Here is a 21602-nt window from a genome sequence, read left to right on the forward strand (position 1 = left end):
TCTCTGCAGCCAGGAAATACGTGATTCATCATGATTCGATTCGGGTCGAAACTAATTTTGATAGAAAATTGGGCGAACTTGGCAAATCGAATTTGTGATAATCTCTAGTGGTGAGGGAATACAAGAGAACAAATAGGAAAGTGGTGAGTGACTACAAGAGAACAGACAAACTTCACAGAATCTCTCACCACAGACAAAGTAACTAGAAAGTAAAGATATTTTAACAGAACAAAGCCAGGGTGAAGCTGCAGATACAGCAATACCTAGCAAATACTGAACGATAGAACCAGCCTTATATCCTGATAAGATAATATAAATGACCATAGCTGAGACATAAAAACCCCAGCAGGTAATGCAGAAACACCAGCAAGGCCACATAGCCCAGCACAAATCCTGACAGTATCCCCTCTTCTCCTTCTCCTCCTGTGCCCTATAGAAGCCCACTCTGTGCTCAATAAACTAGAATCTCTTCCTTTATAAGTCCTTTAACCTGCTGGCCATCAGTGAAACCAGCAGGATGGATCCGGCAGGATGACTCTGCCTCCCTTGCGGCTTTGTCTTATGGTGGTTTACACTTTTCTCACTGTTCCAGACCTGAGAATAGGCAGGGAGGAGGGGAAGGCACTTTCCAGGTCATTACTCCTGTCTCCTCTCTCACTTTCCCATCTTATGAGGCCCACACCCTGAGACTTTTCCGCCCAGTCTCTCGTCGTGTGGCTGTAGTATACCGTCCTCCTGTCCCTTCTCTCACTTTCCCATCTTTTGAGGCCCACATCCTGAGACTTCTCCGCCCAGTCTCTCGTCGTGTGGCTGTAGTATACCGTCCTCCTGGCTCACCCTATCAGTTCCTTGACCACTTTGCCTCTTGGCTCACTCACTTTCTATCCTGTAAGATGATGGGAGACTTTACCATCCCTGTTACCTCTCCCATTTCCCCTCCGGCCTCTCAGGTCTTAGCACTAACTACTTCTCTCGGTCTCTCACAACTCTGCGATTCCCCCAATCATAATGAGGGAAACATCCTCGATTTGGTCTTCTCCGACTTTCTTCAATATCTAATTTTACCAATTCCTCCTTTCCACTTTCGGACCATAATCTCCTTTCTTTTACTTTCAATAATCCTTCTCAGAATCCATCCACCCATCGCTCATACCGGAACCCACGTGCAATAGATACTCACCAACTCACAGACACCTTACAGCCTGCACTGTCCCCATCTCTCACCTGTCCTCCCCTACTAACCACTATAATCACAGCGTCAGAAGCCCTAGAGGAGATGGCACGCCTTTACACCCTCCTACCACCCCTCCCATGGCCTTCCTGAGCCCCGTGTCACTGGTCATAGGATGTCACTCTCTCCCATCGTCATCCTACTCCTCATCCTGCTTTTCTTTATTATCATTCTCTTTGTGATTATCCCCATCAACTTTCTCTTGATAACCCACTGTCACCTCCTCTTTATAATTATCTTCCTTTTCCTGTTGGAGTGGGGTACTGTGGACCCACTAGAAGTTCTTATACAATGGGTCCCTCATCCTCTTCCTCCATTTTTTTGCCATCATCTTCTTCATCACAATACTCGTTCTCATCTTTCTCCTATCTTCTTCCTCCTCTTCATCCTCCTTCTCATTCTTCTCTTTTCCTCCTCCACAGATCTTCTTCTTCGCTCTCTGCTTCCCTTACTTCGCCAAGGCGTTCTCGGGGAGTTACATGAAGAGCTCCATCACGCAGATTGAGCGACGCTTTGACCTTTCCTCTTCTACGGTTGGGTTTGTGGATGCAAGCTTTGAATATGGTGAATATGACTTCCTCTCATTATGTTTGTGTTTTTTTTTTAATTAATTTTTAACCCTATGTTCTGCACACAGGAAACCTTATGGTCATCGTCTTCGTCAGTTACTTTGGGGCGAAGCTTCACAGACCGCGGATTATCGCCGCCGGCTGCTTTGTGATGGCGTTAGGCAGTTTCCTTTCGGCCATGCCGCACTTCTTCATGGGGCCGTATGTACCGCACCATCGCACTACGTAATATCCTGACCACGTCCCCAGTGTGGTCCTCACCAAATGATTGTCTATTCACAGTTATAAATATGAAACAGTGAGGTCACATGTAGCTCTGCACAACAATCTAACAGGCTCCGCCGACAGCATCTCTCCATGTCTGGCCAACAGGACACTGACCGAGGACATCAGACCGGGTAAGAAAATGGTGCAAGGGAAAACTAACATGACCAGCAGATGGTGTAGTGAATAGCGACAGCTACATGAGACTCTTGTGTTTTTAGCAGAGTGCATAAAGGAGACAAGCTCACACATGTGGGTTTACGTCATGGTCGGGAATATGCTACGAGGAATCGGAGAGACGCCCATTATTCCTCTTGGGGTCTCCTACATCGATGACTTTTCTGACCCAGAGAATACTCCCATCTACATAGGTAACGATGATGTTATAGATCAGTAGATGTCAGGAGTGGGAAGAGCCCAGGGTTGGACATTCCTACTTCTCAATCATAGGACCTCCCCCGAGGAGCTGGTGTTATGTAGGAGGTTCCTTATGAGACGGTTGTTGGGTTTTTTGCTGCTCTCCATCCCATCATAATTAGGCTTTACCCCTCTGTTCCATTCTCCCCAGCTTGTCTGCACACTGTGGCGATGTTTGGACCAATATTCAGCTTTATGCTCAGCTCATATTTTGCAAAACTTTATGTGGATATTGGATCTGTGAATCTGGGTAAGTAAATAAATGTCACAAGGCGAGGATGTCATATACAATCGTCAGGGGAGAGAGAGGCTTCTGGACATCCCACTGCCTTACCCATCATTCTCCAGTCCCATGACCTCGATGTCTCTCTCCTGTAGACACTGTGACTATTACACCACAAGACACCCGTTGGGTGGGCGCCTGGTGGCTCGGATTTTTGGTGTCTGGAGCCCTTGCATTGGTTTCGGGGATCCCATTCTGCTTTCTGCCTAAGAGTATTAAGAGGAAGGAGACTCAGCCGTCCCCCGAGGAACAGAAGCTGGAGACATCACAGGAGAAGCACCACAACAAAGCTTCAGTGAAAGGTGAGATTATCCTGTAAATCTATTTTCTAATATAACAACAATGACAACAAAAATATGAAATAATAGAAACACAATAATCCCCCCCTCCATATTATATACATTGGGTCACATTTATTACAGTCTGCACCAGACTTCTGTCTGACTTTGCCCTGAAAAGAACGTGCACTGCGTCAGTGTTTGTGTCGTGGCTGCTCTGCGCCCGATGTGCCACAATATTCGGCACATAGAGGGGCGCCTCCTGTTGCACCGTGCACCAATTGTGTCAAATGCTTTATGTTAATGGTGCACCAACAAAATGGTGACACTTGCCGAGTAGAGCAGGGGGCGCCAGATCAATGAAGAACCTCATCAGTTTTGGTGAATCTTCCCTACTCTGCACATTTCACAGGAAAACTGATGAAGACGAGGAGGATGCTAAATCCCCTTCCAACCGTGACACCAGCATAACTTCTGGCAGGAGCTGCCACTGCTGGGGGAACAACAGGGCCAGATCTCACAGCAGTTCCCCCACCCAAAGCTAACCCCTCACTAACAGCAACACATCCCAACACAGCAGAACCTCCCGCCAAAACATCCACACTAGTCACAGTGATATCTCTGGTCACCTCAGCTTCTCCACTCACAGCCCCCCCCCCAATACTCAACAGCTTCTGCACTCACAGCCCCCCCCCCACCATACTCAACAGCTTCTCCACTCACAGCCCCCCCCCATACTCAACAGATTCTCCACTTACAGCCCCCCCATACTCAACAGCTTCTCCACTTACAGCCCCCCCATACTCAACAGCTTCTCCACTCACAGCCCCCCCCATACTCAACAGCTTCTCCACTCTCAGCACCCCCCATACACAACAGCTTCTCCACTCACAGCCCCCCCATACTCAACAGCTTCTCCACTCACAGCCCCCCCATACTCAACAGCTTCTCCACTCACAGCCCCCCCATACTCAACAGCTTCTCCACTCACAGCCCCCCCATACTCAACAGCTTTTCCACTCTCAGCACCCCCCATACTCAGCAGCTTCTCCACTCTCAGCACCCCCCATACTCAACAGCTTCTCCACTCACAGCCCCCCCATACTCAGCAGCTTCTCCACTCTCAGCACCCCCCATACTCAACAGCTTCTTCACTCACAGCCCCCCCAATACGCAACAGCTTCTGCACTCACAGCCCCCCCATACTCAACAGCTTCTCCACTCACAGCCCCCCCCCATACTCAACAGGTTCTCCACTTATAGCCTCCTCCCCATACTCAACAGCTTCTCCACTCTCAGCACCCCCCATACTCAACAGCTTCCCCACTCACAGCCCCCCCATACTCAACAGCTTCTCCACTCTCAGCACCCCCCATACTCAACAGCTTCTCCACTCACAGACCCCCCCATACTCAACATCTTATCCACTCACAGCTCCCTCACCATACTCAACAGCTTCTCCACTCACAGCTCCCTCACCATACTCAACAGTTTCTCCACTCACAGCACCCCCATACTCAACAGCTTCTCCACTCTCAGTGCCTCCATACTCAAGTTTCTCCACTCACAGCCCCCCCCAATACTCAACAGCTTCTGCACTCACAGCCCCCCCATACTCAACAGCTTCTCCACTCAAAACAACATCACCTGCATTTTCTTCATCTGATAATATCCAAGCTGGAAAAGCTTTTTGAGTCTGGTCGGCAAATGTCCTCCAGACAGAAAACAAAGACACATAGAAAATAATCACAGAGCGCAGTGCTCTTATAGTATTGTAAGACAATTAGCAATTAGCAGTAGGTAGGACTCTCACCTTGCTGTGTGTTTTAACAATGTGGATGGCAGCCGACGTCCTCCTATCAGCGAATCCCGTTCCAGATGCGGGATAGAAGGTCGCAGGACACTAGTGACCCCACAGAAGGGAAAGGAGATTCCCGGCTCTCGGCAAGTGAAAGCAATACTCAAATAGTTGATTTATTGATAAAAAACTGCAACACGTTTCACCTCAGCAACTGGGCCTTCATCAGGCATCGGAGCCGAAACGCATTGCCATTTTTTATGAATAAATCATCTATTTGAGTTCTGCATCCGCTTCTCAAGGACGTCTTTGAGCGTTGGGAATCTCCTTTACTAGTTTCCTTATAATAATGAGACTACAGTTTTTGCATGAGTAATGCCCCAACCAAAACATCACTCAGGGTGCGTTCACATGATGCGTTGCGTCACGTTTTTTGACGCATTCCAGAGGCTTCAGCCCTGAACACATTCTAAAGTAACATTGCGGTTTAGCAAATTCAATAGAAATGCAATGTGACCTCAGCCTGTGATCCATGTTGGAATGCGTCAAAAAACGCAGTGCATTGTGTGAATGCGCCCTTACACTTGCTGGACCAACAATAGCCATGGACTGCAAGACAGCCTCAGCATCTTTGGGCATAGCCACCTCCACAGGACCAATGCCACCCTCAGGGGTACTCCGGGCCTGCAGGGACTGTCTACAGGTGACTGCAACCCCAGATCTGTTATTGCACTCTGTTTCTTTAGTTGACATTGAGAATCAGAACCGCCACCAGCACCAGGATCCCCCCTCCCCTTGGGGAGCAGGCCACAGTCCCAGTGGAGCGCCCCCCACCGGGCGACACATGGTGGAGATGCTTTCCTTGCTCCATCTCCACTACTTCAAGAAGGAGACCTGCACCTCGCCACCTGGCTCTAATCTCCCTGTTCCTTTGTGCAGGGTCCACTGCAGACCTCGGGCAGGACTTGTACAGTGAGCTGACCTCAGGGGGCACTAACAGCAGGTATCTTACCGCTTCTTGCTACTTTGGCCTAGTCTACTCCAGAAGAAAAGTTCTCCATGCGCACTGGGGACTCGAGCAGCCGGATCTGTGCCATGAGCGCCCCTCCCTGGCTGCCGGTGTCACTGTCCTCCCCCGAGCGAGGTGTTACTGCTGGCTGTCCTGCAGGGGGCCCACTGCACGAGGCCTGCTAATCTTCCTGCAGGCCACCAGGTGTGTCCTGCTGCTCCCATCATCATCATCATCCTCCTCCTCCTCCACCTGGCTCGCAGGCTGCAACCCCATCAGCCTTTGCTCTCGTTATCAGCCTTTGATTTCTCGTCCAGCCATGTCTCTGAAGTTTCATCATTTACCAATTGTTCCATAAAAGGACCACTTTTTTCTCTGATGACATTTCTCCGCTGCTCCAGCTGCTTGTTTTCGCCCTTTATTCCTTGTATTTCAGCCAGGACATCCACCCTTTGTCTCTTTTGGACCACACCAGCCCTGGCACAGGTGTATTGCAGTTCCTGATGGTTTTTCTAGCTTCTTTGTACTCATGGACGTGGCTTATGAGTTGGGGGTAATGAGTGTTCAGGGGCTCCCATAACCTTAGCAGAGCCTAGCTTTTCCCTGCAAGGCTAGACTCACCTTTGAGAGCACTCTACTGTCCCTGCAAGGACCACTCTCAGCCTGTTTCACTTGACCTATATGTACGCCTAAAGCGTTTCGGCTTCACCGAGATTACATGGTGGGGGAGAGCAACATCTCACCCCTGAGTCCTCCACTGCACTGGCTACCAGTTACTCTTGCCCCCCTTTGGCCTAGTCCGGGTGCTGGTCCTGGTGGCTGAAAACCCAGGCAGGTGGAGATGGATCTTGCTTGGAGAACAGAGCAGCCGGTCATTACCCTGGACCTGCAGCTGGAGAAACAATGGAGGAGCAACCCAATGGAAGATGATCCTCTCAGAGTCCTCATCTCTGTGTCTGTACTGATACACCATCTTAACATATGGGGGGCAAGGGGAGATGGGTGTGAAATAACGAGAATATCGTAGGAAGGGGGCGTGGCTATCCTGATGACTCTCCCCTCCCACGCAGGCTTCTTCCTTGCCCTGAAGTCTCTGGCCGGTAATCGCCTTTACGTCATATTGATGATCACCAACCTCCTGCAGATGAACGCCATTGTGGGATTCATAACTTACAAACCCAAGTACATGGAGCAGCAGTACGGCCAGACCGTCGCCAGGTCCAACTTCCTCACCGGTGAGTGGTCAATGCAGGTCACATGACCCTTAGGATTGGCTAATAATCATAATAACAAATATATATGTACAGTATATAGCGGCATTGTATTCGTTTTACAACTAGACAGTGACCTCCCCTCATGCCCCCATGCTCTCCCCTCTTCATTCATTGACCTCCCCTGATGTCCCCCATGTTCTCCCCTCTTCATTCAGTGACCTCCCCTCATGTCCACCAAGTTCTCCCCTCTTCATTCAGTGACCTCTCCTCATGTCCTCCATGTTCTCCCACTCTTCATTCAGTGACCTCCCCTCATGTCCCCCATGTTCTCCCCTCTTCATTCAGTGACCTCCCCTCATACCCCCAAATTTAGTTGGACTCCAGATGATATTTCCAAATGAAGACCCCGGAATAGAACTTTAGCCAGATTGGATCAGGACATCTGTATTGTCAATTAAAAGATCATGTTGCCTAGCATCTAAGTCTAGAGAGCTGGTCTATGACATGTTCCTCTTAATACTTTGTAGGAGACATGACCTACCTCTAATCCCTTATTGTTGTCTGATCTGACCGCAGGAGTTCTCAGTCTGGATTGAAATCTCAAAACTCATTAAAACCCTAAACTAGACCTTCAAACTCCTCCAGTCCTCAGACCAGACCTTCAAACTCCTCCAGTCCTCAGACCAGACCTTCAAACTCCTCCAGTCCTCAGACCAGACCTTCAAACTCATCCAGTCCTCAGACCAGACCTTCAAACTCCTCCAGTCCTCAGACCAGACCGTCAAACTCATCCAGTCCTCAGACCAGACCTTCAAACTCCTCCAGTCCTCAGACCAGACCTTTAAACTCATCCAGTCCTCAGACCAGACCTTTAAACTCATCCAGTCCTCAGACCAGACCTTCAAACTCATCCAGTCCTCAGACCAGACCTTCAAACTCCTCCAGTCCTCAGACCAGACCGTCAAACTCATCCAGTCCTCAGACCAGACCTTCAAACTCCTCCAGTCCTCAGACCAGACCTTTAAACTCATCCAGTCCTCAGACCAGACCTTTAAACTCATCCAGTCCTCAGACCAGACCTTCAAACTCATCCAGTCCTCAGACCAGACCTTCAAACTCATCCAGTCCTCAGACCAGACCTTCAAACTCATCCAGTCCTCAGACCAGACCTTTAAACTCATCCAGTCCTCAGACCAGACCTTCAAACTCATCCAGTCCTCAGACCAGACCTTCAAACTCATCCAGTCCTCAGACCAGACCTTCAAACTCATTCAGTCCTCAGACCAGACCTTCAAACTCATCCAGTCCTCAAACCTTCAAACTCATCCAGTCCTCAGACCAGACCTTCAAACTCCTCCAGTCCTCAGACCAGACCTTCAAACTCATCCAGTCCTCAGACCAGACCTTCAAACTCATCCAGTCCTCAGACCAGACCTTCAAACTCATCCAGTCCTCAAACCTTCAAACTCATCCAGTCCTCAGACCTTCAAACTCATCCAGTCCTCAGACCAGACTTTCAAACTCATCCACTCCTCAGACCAGACCTTCAAACTCATCCAGTCCTCAGACCAGACCTTCAAACTCATCCAGTCCTCAAACCTTCAAACTCATCCAGTCCTCAGACCAGACCGTCAAACTCATCCAGTCCTCAGACCAGACCTTTAAACTCATCCAGTCCTCAGACCAGACCTTCAAACTCATCCAGTCCTCAGACCAGACCTTCAAACTCATCCAGTCCTCAGACCAGACCTTCAAACTCATCCAGTCCTCAGACCAGACCTTTAAACTCATCCAGTCCTCAGACCAGACCTTCAAGCTCATCCAGTCCTCAGACCAGACCTTCAAACTCATCCAGTCCTCAGACCAGACCTTCAAACTCATCCAGTCCTCAGACCAGACCTTCAAACTCATCCAGTCCTCAAACCTTCAAACTCATCCAGTCCTCAGACCTTCAAACTCATCCAGTCCTCAGACCAGACTTTCAAACTCATCCACTCCTCAGACCAGACCTTCAAACTCATCCAGTCCTCAGACCAGACCTTCAAACTCATCCAGTCCTCAAACCTTCAAACTCATCCAGTCCTCAGACCTTCAAACTCATCCAGTCCTCAGACCAGACTTTCAAACTCATCCACTCCTCAGACCAGACCTTTAAACTCATCCAGTCCTCAGACCAGACCTTCAAACTCATCCAGTCCTGAGACCAGACCTTCAAACTCATCCAGTCCTCAGACCAGACCTTCAAACTCATCCAGTCCTCAGACCAGACCTTTAAACTCATCCAGTCCTCAGACCAGACCTTTAAACTCATCCAGTCCTCAGACCAGACCAGACCAGACCTTCAAACTCATCCAGTCCTCAAACCTTCAAACTCATCCAGTCCTCAGACCTTCAAACTCATCCAGTCCTCAAACCTTCAAACTCATCCAGTCCTCAGACCTTCAAACTCATCCAGTCCTCAGACCTTCAAACTCATCCAGTCCTCAGACCAGACCTTCAAACTCATCCAGTCCTCAGACCAGACCTTCAAACTCATCCAGTCCTCAAACCTTCAAACTCATCCAGTCCTCAGACCTTCAAACTCATCCAGTCCTCAGACCTTCAAACTCATCCAGTCCTCAGACCTTCAAACTCATCCAGTCCTCAGACCAAACCTTCAAGCTCATCCAGTCCTCAGACCAGACCTTCAAACTCATCCAGTCCTCAGACCAGACCTTCAAACTCATCCAGAAATCAGACCAGACCTTCAAACTCATCCAGTCCTCAGAGCAGAACCCTAAAATCAATCAGACCTCAGACCAGACCCATAAACTCATTTAGACCTCACAAATGACCTCTACAGTCATTAAGTCTCCAGACAAGACTTGTAAACCCATCAGAGCCCAAGACTAGACCCAATGACCATTCAGACCCCAGGCAAAGATTTGGAAACCCAATCCAACCCCTGACTGTATCTCTGAAATAACTGAATCCCTAGGCCTGATAATAAACTCATGGATATCCTAGATTAAGCCAGTAAACTAATACAACCTCAGACCAGACCACTAAAGTGTTTCAGATCCGAGACCAGACCCTAAATATATGTACAGGGTTTGGACTCTGTTTTTCCAAAAAGGCTTTAAAAGTTATGCAAATAATCCTAAGGGGCTCAAGACTCCACAGGTTTAATTGAGCCCAGAGCCCCTCGGCCTCATTTACATTATTTTTAAAGCCTTTTTTGTGGAAAAACAAGGGCATTAGAGGCTAAAAGAAGAGCGGATGCTGCCAAAGGGAGCAAACACCAGCATCTCAGTGCTTATTTTACAAACCTTCATCCTAGTGGTAAATAGGGCTTTAATGAGCTTTAAATGGTGTGGAAATTACATTTCAGGGATACTAGAATGTTAAAGGAGAGGACAACCCCTTTAAGCACTAATGATACTATGTGCAGGAGCTTCGTCACTCCCGGCATCTGCTCTGGGGATGTTGCTGGGGGGTCTCCTGGTGAAGAGGTACAAGATGGGGCTATTGTCGGCCTCTAAGTTGGTCTTCGTTTTCTTCTTTGTGGCCTTCATCATGAATCTGTCCGTCTTCATGTTGGGCTGTGAGAACGGTGATGTGGCGGGGATCACAGTGTCTTATAACGGGTGAGTCCTGGGGTTATTATATACATGGGGGGGGGGCAGATAATGAGGGGTCACTGAGCTGTAATATTCTATCACAGGAGCAAAGTGGAGACGTGGGGAAAGCAGCAGCTCCTCTCCTCCTGTAACGCCGACTGCAGCTGCTCCTCCCAGCAGTGGGATCCCGTGTGCGGCGCCAATAACATCACCTACGTGTCCGCGTGTCTGGCCGGCTGCAAGTCCTCCAAAGGATCCGGAAAGCACATAGTGAGTGCGAGGGGGAGAACAGATAAAAAATAATGGGACACTTCTCTGTACTGTCTATCCCCCTCGCCCTGCTCTTCTATCCTGCAACACGGGGACACTTCTCTGTACTGTCTCTCCCCCTCTCCATGCTCATCTATCCTGCTAAATAATGACACTTTTCAGTACTGGCTCTCCCCCTCTCCCTGCTCTTCTGTTCTTCTACACGGGGGAAACTTCTCTGTACTGTCTCTCCCCCTCTCCTCGCTCTTCTATTCTTCTACACGGGGAAACTTCTATGTACTGTTTCTCCCCCTCTCCCTTTTCTTCTTTCCTGATACACGGGAAACTTCTCTGTACTGTCTCTCCCCCATCTCCCTGCTCTTCTATTCTTCTACATGGGACACTTCTCTGTACCGTTTCTCCCCCTCTCCCTGCTCTTCTATCCTGATACACAGAGAAATCTCTCTGAACTGTCTCCCCCTCTCCATGCTCTTCTATCCTGCTAAATGATGACACTGCTCAGTACTGGCTCTCCCCCATCTCCGTGCTCTTCTATTCTTCTACACGGGGAAACTTCTCTGTACTGTTTCTCCCCCTTTTCTTCTTTCCTGATACACGGGACACTTCTCTGTACTGTCTCTCCCCCATCTTTCTGCTCTTCTATTCCTCTACACAGGACACTTCTCTGTACTATTTCTCCCCCTCTCCCTGCTTTTTTATCCAGCTACATGACGACACTTCTCTGTACTGTCTCTCCCACATCTTCCTGCTTTTCTATTCTTCTACATGGGGCACTTCTCTATACTGTCTCTCCCCTCTTAGTGCCCTTATATCCTGCTAAACAGGGACACATCTCTGTACTGTGTCTCCCCCTCCCCCTGTTCATCTTTTCTGCTACAGAAGGACACTTCTATGTACTGCCTGCCTTCAATTTCCCTGCTCTTCTATCAAGCTACACAATATAATTCTCTGTATTTTCTCTCCTTGCGCTTCTATCCTGCTACACGAGAAACTCCTCTTTACTGTCTTTATGCATCTCCCTGATCTTGTTTTCTGCTAAATGGGACACTTCTCTGTACTGTCTTTCTCCCTACCACTGCTCCTCTATTGTTCTACAACAGAAACTTCTCTGTACTGTTTCTCCCCTTCTCCCTGCTCTTCTATCTTGATACACGGGCGACTTCTCTGTACTGTCTCTTTCCCTCTCCCTGCTCTTCTATCCTGTTACACAAGGACACTTCTCTGTACTGTTTCTTCCCATCTCCCTGCTCTTCTATCCTCCTGCACAGGACACTTCACTGTACTGTCTCTCCCGCTCTTCTATCCTCATACACGTGGACACTTCTCTGTACTGTCTTTCCCTTTCCCTGCTCTTCTATTCTGCTACACGAGGACACTTCTCAGTACGGTCTCTCCCTCTCCCTGGTATTCTCTTCTGCTGCACAAGGACACTTATCTGTACTTTCTCTCCTCTATCTCCCTACTTTTCTATTATTCTACACAGGACATTTCTCTGCACTGTTTCTCCCCCTCTCCCTGCTCTTCTATCCTGATACACGGGGACACTTCTCTGTACTGTCTCTCCCCCATCTCCCTGCTCTTCTATTGTTCTAAATAGGACACTTCTCTGTACTGTCTCTCCCACTCTCCCTACTTTTCTATTATTCTACACAGGACATTTCTCTGTACAGTTTCTCCCCCTCTCCCTGCTCTTCTACCCTAATACACGGGGACACTTCTCTGTACTGTTCCTCTCTCTCTCTTTTATCTTTTATCATGCTACTTCTCTAAACTGTCTCTTCCTGCTCTTCTATTCTTCTTCACGGGACCATTCCCTGTACTGTCTCTCCCACTCTCCCTGCTCTTCTATCCTGATAAACAGGGAAATTTCTCTGTACTGTCTCTCCTTCTCTATTTGTTCTTCTATCCTGCTATACGGGACACTTCTCTGTACTGTCTCTCCCCCTCTCATGGCTCTTCTATCCTGATACATAGGGACATTTCTCTGTACTGTCTCTCCTTCTCTACCTGCTCTTCTATCCTGCTACACAGGGATACTTCTCTGTACTGTCTCTCCCCCATCTCCATGCTCGTCTATTCTTCTGCATGGGACGCTTCTCTGTAATGTTTTTCCCCCTCTCCCTGTTCTTCTATCCTGCTACATGGGACACTTCTCTGTACTGTCTTTCCCTCTCCCTGCTCTTCTATCCTTCTACACAGGACACTTCTCTGTACTGTTTTCCCCTTTCTCCCTGCTCATCTATCCTGATACACGGGGAAACTTCTCTGTGTTTTCTCTCCCCCTTTTCCTGCTCTTCTATCCTGCGACATGGGGAGACTTCTCAGTACTATCTCTCCCACTCTCCCTGCTCTTTCATGCTGATACACTGGGACATTTCTCTGTACTGGTTCTCCTTCTCTACCTGCGTGCTCTTCCATCCGGATACACGGGACACTTCTCTGTACTGTCTCTCCCCTTCTCCCTGCTCCTCTATCCTGATACATGGGGACACTTCTCTGTACTTTCTCTCCCCCATCTCGATGATCTTCTATTCTTCTACGTGGGACACTTTTCTGTACTGTCTCTCTTCTCTCCCTGCTCTATTTTCCTGATACACGGGGACACTTCTCTGTACTGTCTTTCCCTCTCCCTGCTCCTCTATCCTGCTACACGAGGATACTTCTCTGTACTGTCTCTCCCCCATCTCCCTGCTCTTCTATTCCTGATCTTGTGCAGTGAGCTCTGCAGATTTTTGTGGCCGATAACTTTAAAAAAAAGCATTAGCAAAGCGAGTGTATGAGCTTGGCAGCGAGTGTGCATTGATCTGAAGTGTGTGCAGTGTCATAAGTGTGACTTAGGTTTAAGGGACTTAAGTTTGAGGGGCTTTAGCAGGTAACTTCGGTGTTTTGTGTTACTTTGACTGTAAATTCTTTCTGTGCATATCTATATTGTAATCCCCATTAGAATTATGGACTCCATAAGTGGCATTGCTACACGGTGTACATCCTGTGCCATGTATGCTTTCCTTGAACAGCCGTTCGAGGGGGAATACTGCTGTGTGGGGTGTGTGAAAATTGCTCATCTGGAAGCCCAGATTCTGGATCTAAATGAGCAAGTTTCAAGGCTGCGGGCAATTGATAATATGGAACGAAGTTTGCTGCTCCTGGAGCACAAACTCTCTGGGGAAGATGGTTGTGGGGAGGGGAGTATGGAGGTGCAGAATGAGGGGGCAGCTAGTTGGGTAACATGTAGAAGGCGGGGTAGAGGGAAGAGTTGTAGAGAGTCTAGTCCTGATCTGGTGCACCCCAATAAGTTTGCCAGGCTGGCGGATGAGGGGGATATCAGCTCTGGGGTAGCAATGCTGCAGAAAGACATGGCCGCTAGCAACCAGGGGAATGTCTGCTCCAGTAAGAAGGGTAATGGGAGCACAGGCAAGGTCAGACAGGTGCTGGGAGTGGGAGATTCCATTATTAGGGGAACACACAGGGCAATCTGTCACAAAGACCGTGCATACCGAACAGTGTGTTGTTTGCCGGGTGCTCGGGTTCGGCATGTTGCGGATCGGGTTGACGGATTACTGGGAGGGGCTGGTGAGGAACCAGCGGTCATGGTCCACATTGGCACTAATGACAAAGTAACAGGTAGGTGGAAGGTCCTTAAAAATGATTTCAGAGATTTAGGCCATAAGCTCAGGGCAAGGACCTCAAAGGTAATTTTCTCCGAAATACTGCCTGTACCACGTGCCACACCAGAAAGGCAGCGGGAGATCAAGGAGGTAAATAAGTGGCTCAAAAGTTGGTGTAGGAAGGAGGGGTTTGGGTTCATGGAGAACTGGGATGACTTTTCTGTGGGCTACAGGCTCTACAGTAGGGATGGGCTGCACCTCAATGGGGAGGGGGCCGCTGTTTTAGGGGAAAAAATGGCTAGAAGGTTGGAGGAGTGTTTAAACTAGAGACCTGGGGGGAGGGCAATTACACTTGTGCAGGGCAAATAGACGGTGTACATAGAGAGCTGGGAAGGGTCATAGTCCATGGGGGAGGAAGGGGGGCTGGAATGAGATTGGGGAATAAGGACAAAAGGAATACGGACAGGGAAAACCATATAAAGTGCATGTACACAAATGCCAGAAGCCTCACAAACACAATGGAGGAACTGGAACTCTTGATGTTGGAACGGAAATATGATATAGTGGGTATCAGCGAGACATGGCTGGACAGTAGCTATGACTGGGCTGTTACTACAGATGGTTATAGTCTTTTTAGAAAGGATCGTATAAATAGACAAGGGGGAGGGGTTTGTTTATATGTGAATTCTTGCCTCAAGCCCGTCCTGCGAGATGACATCAGTAACGCAAATGTGGAGTCCCTATGGGTTGAGATAAGAGGAGGGAAAAATAAAAATAAAATATTACTAGGGGTTTGTTATAAGGCTCCAAATATAATGGAGGCAGCAGAGGAAATGCTGATAAGTGAAATGGATGCGGCTTCAAAGCATGGTGAAGTACTTATCATGGGGGACTTCAATTACCCAGATATTGACTGGGGGGCAGAAACCTGCAGGTCCTTCAAAGGCAGCAGGTTCTTGTCAACAACAAAAGACAATTACCTGTCGCAACTAGTCCTGGAGCCAACAAGAGGGGGGGCACTGCTGGACCTTATCCTTACCAACAGACCTGATAGGGTATCAAAACTACAGGTTGGGGGGAACCTGGGGAATAGTGATCATAATATCATTGATTTTGTATTACGCTTTACTAAGAGCGTTAGTGAAGGGGCAACCAACACTCTAAACTTCAGGAGGGCAAATTTTCAGCAACTAAGGGAAGACCTTAAAGGCATAGACTGGGATAATGCTCTCAAGGACAAAAGCCCCCCCCAAAAATGGGACTTTTTCTCATATATTCTGAAAAAGTCCTGTGAGAAACACATACCTTATGGGAAAAAGCATAAAAGGAACAAGAAAAAGCCTATGTGGCTAACTAGTCTTGTAAGGAAAGCAATAAGCGAGAAAGATAAAGCGTTTAAGGTGCTAAAACGTGAAGGTAGCGATGAGGCATTACAGGATTATAGAGAGAAATAAATCCTGTAAAAAGCAGATAAAGGCCGCAAAAATAGAGACTGAGAGAAATATTGCCAGGGAGAGCAAAAATAATCCCAAATTATTTTTCAAGTATATAAATGATAAGAAACTAAAAACAGAGAGTGTGGGTCCCCTTAGAAATAACATGGGGGTCATGGTGGAAGGAGACGAGGAAAGGGCCAATCTACTGAATGTCGCCTTCTCAACTGTCTTTACCCAGGAAAATCCCCTGGTGGAAGACACAATGAGGAATAATGTTAATTCTTTTTATAATGTCAACAGTTTAACCCAGGAAGAGGTACGGCGCCGCCTCGCAACCACTAAGATAGATAAATCACCGGGGCCAGATGGCATACACCCCCAGGTTCTGCATGAATTATGTACGGTGATAGACAGACCGTTATTTTTAATATTTGAAGATTCACTGAGGACTGGTTATGTTCCACAGGACTGGCGCATAGCAAATGTGGTACCAATATACAAAAAAGGATCAAATAGCGATCCTGGAAACTACAGACCTGTAAGTCTAACTGCTGTGGTGGGGAAAATATTTGAGGGGTTTATTAGAGATGCTATCCTGGAGTATCTCACTGTGCACAACCTTATAACCCAGCGTCAGCATGGGTTTATGAGAGATCGGTCCTGTCAGACTAATCTGATTGGTTTCTACGAGGAGGTAAGTTCAAGACTGGATCTGGGGGACGCTGTGGATGTTGTATATCTGGACTTCTCAAAGGCATTTGACACCGTGCCACATAAAAGGTTGGTATATAAAATGAGACTGCTGGGAATAGGAGAAAATCTGTGTATCTGGGTAAGTAATTGGCTTAGTGATAGAAAACAGAGGGTGGTCATTAATGGCACATTCTCAGATTGGGTTGATGTTACCAGTGGAGTGCCACAGGGGTCAGTATTGGGGCCACTTCTTTTTAATATTTTTATTAATGACCTTGTAGTGGGTTTACACAGTCAAGTTTCAATATTTGCAGATGATAATAAGCTGTGTAAAGTAATAAATACTGAGGTCGATAGTTTAGCATTACAGAGGGATTTGTGGAAACTTGAGGAGTGGGCAGAGAAATGGTTGATGAGGTTTAATGTAGATAAATGTAAAGTTATGCACTTGGGCCATGGAAACAAAAAGTATAATTATGTTCTAAACGGTCAATTACTTAGTAAAACTGAAGCTGAAAAGGACTTGGGCGTATTGGTGGATGGTAAACTTAATTTTAGTGACCAGAGCGAGGCGGCTGCTGCTAAAGCAAATAAAATAATGGGATGTATCAAGAGAGGAATAGATTCTCATGATAAAGACATAGTTCTGCCCTTATACAAATCCCTGGTCAGACCACACATGGAATATTGTGTACAGTTTTGGGCACCAGTGTATAAAAAGGATATAATAGAGCTGGAACGGGTGCAGAGGAGAGCAACCAGGATTATTAGGGGAATGGGGGGACTAGAATACAATGACAGATTACAAAATTTGGGATTATTCAGTTTAGAAAAAAGACGACTGAGGGGAGACCTCATTACAATGTACAAATACCTGAACGGACAGTACAAGGATCTCTCCAAAGATCTTTTTATACCTAGGCCTGTGACCAGGACAAGGGGGCATCCTCTACGCCTAGAGGAGAGGCGATTTTACCATCAACATAGACAAAGGTTCTTTACTGTAAGAGCAGTGAGACTGTGGAACTCTCTGCCGCAGGAGGTTGTTATGGCCGACTCTATGTACATGTTCAAGAGAGGCCTGGATGACTTTCTGGAGAGAAAAAATATCACGGGTTATGGGGATAAAACATTTATTTAATTCTTGAAGGTTGGACTTGATGGACTTGCGTCTCCTTCCAGCCTTATATACTATGATACTATGATATGATACATGGGACACTTCTCTGTACGGTCTCTCCCCCTCTCCCTGCTTTTCTATCTTGATCCACAGGACACTTTTCTGTACTGTCTTTCCCTCTCCATGCTCTTCTATCCTGAAACACAAGGACACTTCTCTGCACTGTCTCTCTGCTATCTTCCTACTCTTCTATTCTACTACACAGGGACACTTCTCTGTACTGTTTTCCCCTTTCTCCCTGCTCATCTATCCGGATACATGGGGAAACTTCTCTGTGCTTTCTCTCCCCCTTTTCCTGCTCTTCTATCCTGCGCCATGGGGACACTTCTCTGTACTATATCTCCCCCTCTCCCTGCTCTTCTATCCTGATGCATCGGGAACTTCTCTGTAATGTCTCTCCCCCTCTCCCTGCTCTTCTATCCTGCTATACAGGACACTTCTCTGTACTATCTCTCCCCCTCTCCCTGCTCATCTATCCTGCTACATGGAGACACTTTCTGTACTTTCTCTCCCCCATCTCGAAGCTCTTCTATTCTTCTACGTGGGACACATTTCTGAACTATCTCTCCCCTCTCCCTGCTCTTTATTCCTGATACACGAGGACACTTCTCTGTACTGTCTCTCCACCTCTCCCTACTTTTCTATTCTTCTACACAGGACATTTCTCTGTATGGTTTGTCTCCCTCTCCCTACTTTTCTAAACTTCTACATGAGGACAATTCTCTGTAGGTCTCTCCTCCATATCCCTGCTTTTCTATCCTGATACACAGGACACGTCTCTATACCATCCTTCTCTCTCTCTCCCTGCTCTTCTATCCTGCTACATGGGGACACTTCTCTGTACTGTCTCTCCCCCTCCCTGCTCTTCTATCCTACTACACAGGGACACTTCTCTGTACTGTTTTTCCCTTTCTCCCTGCTCATCTATCCTGATACATGGGGAAACTTCTCTAGGCTTTCTCTCCCCCTTTTCCTGCGCTTCTATCCTGCGACATTGGGACTCTTCTCTGTACTGTCTCTCCCACTCTCCCTGCTCTTGGATCCTGATACATGGTGACATTTCTCTGTACTGTCTCTCCTTCTCTACCTGCTCTTCTATCCTGATAAACGGGGACACTTCTCTGTAGTGTCTCTCCCCCTCTTCCCCTGCTCTTCTATCCTGCTACTTGGGGACACTTCTCTGTACTTTCTCTCCCTTCTCCCTGCTCTTCTATACTGCTACACAGTGACACTTCTCTGTACTGTCTCTCCCCTCCCCCTGCTCTTCTATCCGGATACACGGGACACTTCTCTGTACTGTCTCTCCACCTCTCCCTGCTCTTCTATCCTGCTACACAGGACACTTCTCTGTACTGTCTCTCCCATTTCCCCTGCTATTCTATCCTGCTTCTTGGGACACTTCTCTGTACTGTCTCCCCCTCTCCCTGCTCTTCTATCCTGCTACATGGGACACTTCTCTGTACTGTCTCTCCTCTCCCTGCTTTTCTATACTGCTACACAGGATACTTCTCTGTACTGTTTCTTCCCCTTTCCCTTATCTTCTATCCTGCTATATGGGGACACTTCTCTGTACTGTCTCTCCCCTCTCACTGCTCTTCTATCCTGCTACAATAATCAGTGAGTTGTGTAATAATCAGTGTCTTGTACATTATAATCAGTGATGTCTCTGGGTTATTACAGGTTTATCAGAGCTGCTCCTGCATTGAGTCCATGGGTGTCCCTTCAGTAAATTCCTCCGTGGTCCTCGGCTCGTGTCCTCGCAGTGAAAGTTGTGACACAATGTTTATAATCTACGTCGTTGTTCAAGGAATTATTATTTTTACATATTCCGGCGGAATTACTCCGGCCTATGTCATACTCCTGTGGTGAGTTCTCGCAGGTTTCAGACTTTTCTTCCAACTTCATCTATATTAATTTAGTTAAGGGAGCAGAACTATCTGTATATACAGGGAGAAACCAGGGAACAGTACTATCTGTATATACAGGGAGATACTAGGAGGCAGTACTATCTGTATATACAGGGAGATACTAGGAGGCAGTACTATCTGTATATACATGTGCATTATATATAGGGATATACCAGGGAGCAGTACTATCTGTATATACAGGGAGATACTAGGGAGAAGTACTATCTGTATATACAGGGATATACTAGGGAGCAGTACTATCTGTATATACAGGGAGATACTAGGGAGAAGTACTATCTGTATATACAGGGATATACTAGGGAGCAGCACTATCTGTATATACAGGGATATACTAAGGAGCAGTACTATCTGTATATACAGGGAGATACTAGGGAGCAGTACTATCTGTATATACTGGGAGATACTAGGAGGCAGTACTATCTGTATATACAGGGAGATACTAGGAGGCAGTACTATCTGTCTAGACATCCCGGGGAGCTTGCAGTGGTAGTTGGAGGCTAATACCTGCTGATCTGTAGGTCGTCCTTTGTGTAGCTGTGATGGATGATTGTCGTTGCCTCTTTATACCTCTGCAGGTGCCTCCCTTCAGAGCTGAAATCCCTGGGGGTTGGGGTCTACATGTTACTCATCAGGACATTAGGTGAGTGGACATCTTGGTGGTAATGTGTGTCGCCTTGCAGGAAGTCCTAGTGTCATCTAATCCTGTGTCCTCCTCTTCTACAGCCGGCATCCCATCTCCTATTTACTTTGGGGCTCTCATCGATAGAACCTGCCTGAAGTGGGGGACCACACCATGCGGAGGGCGAGGGGCTTGTCGCATGTATGACAACCACTCCTACAGGTAACGAGGCACAAAGATCACCAAAATCAGGCTCAGCTGGGAATGTGACACAGTGGATCATGTCCCTCCTTCCTCTCCTGCAGGAACACCTTCCAGGGACTCATCAATGGGATCTGGGCCCCGTCCTTCATCTTCTTCCTCTGCTTTATATCTATGGTGAAGAAGAAGCATCCAGTGAAGAAAGGGAACAAGCCCAAGAGACTGGAGCCCCCCGAAGATGGTGGGAAAGGGGCAAATGATGCCCCCGAAATATAGGAACAGACTTTTATTTAATGACCCCCAACCCAAGATCATGAGAGGTCCTGGAAGGCAGATCATGATGAATTTAATAGCTTGGCTCTGGTCACATGACTGGTCACACAATGTACAGATCTAATAAAATATATATCCACGGCTGCCTCACGTCTCTATCAGTCCTGCCTGACAATGGTGGGAGTAATAGTAGAAGATATTGGACGCAACAACCGGCTGCCGAAACAACCTCATGGGTTTGTTGTGTTATCAGCCACAAAGACCTTCCCAACCAAACCCCTTCTCCTACAAACATATCACAAGGAGATGGACCCCGGGAGAGACCCCTGTGCTCCTCCCTCCTCTGATATCTGTCCTTCAGCCAACTGCCCGATCCTCATTCCTATTCTTCATATATAACATGACTTGTGGTGGTTGGAAGGACCATCCAAGTCCCTGGATCTTGGCCAACTGGGCGGTCACTGGCCAACTACCATCCTGCTGTCCTGTCATTGCTTCTGATTTTACAGCCACCAAGTCTGTACCTCCTCGTAGATTTCCCATTCCCCTCTGTACCTTAAGAAGAGGCAACACCAAGCGCCTGCCTCACCAATAGCATAAAGTCTGTGTGTTTTGTGTGCTGCTCATTCCTCTACTTGGGTAGTCAATGTCTCACCACCTTACTCATTTCTCTCTCTTGCACAATATGGTGGCAGGGGGATGATTATACTGCTCTTCCACACATGCAGGCCCGGT

The 21602-nt window shown here is 47.6% G+C and overlaps 1 pseudogene; it reads left to right on the forward strand.

The window, feature by feature from the left end:
• Positions 1-896: 896 nt before the first annotated feature.
• On the forward strand, positions 897-20888 carry LOC140125852 (solute carrier organic anion transporter family member 1C1-like; annotated as a pseudogene).
• Positions 20889-21602: the final 714 nt, after the last annotated feature.

Source organism: Engystomops pustulosus, chromosome 4 (genome assembly GCF_040894005.1).
Source record: "Engystomops pustulosus chromosome 4, aEngPut4.maternal, whole genome shotgun sequence".
Taxonomy (NCBI): Eukaryota; Metazoa; Chordata; class Amphibia; order Anura; family Leptodactylidae; genus Engystomops; species Engystomops pustulosus.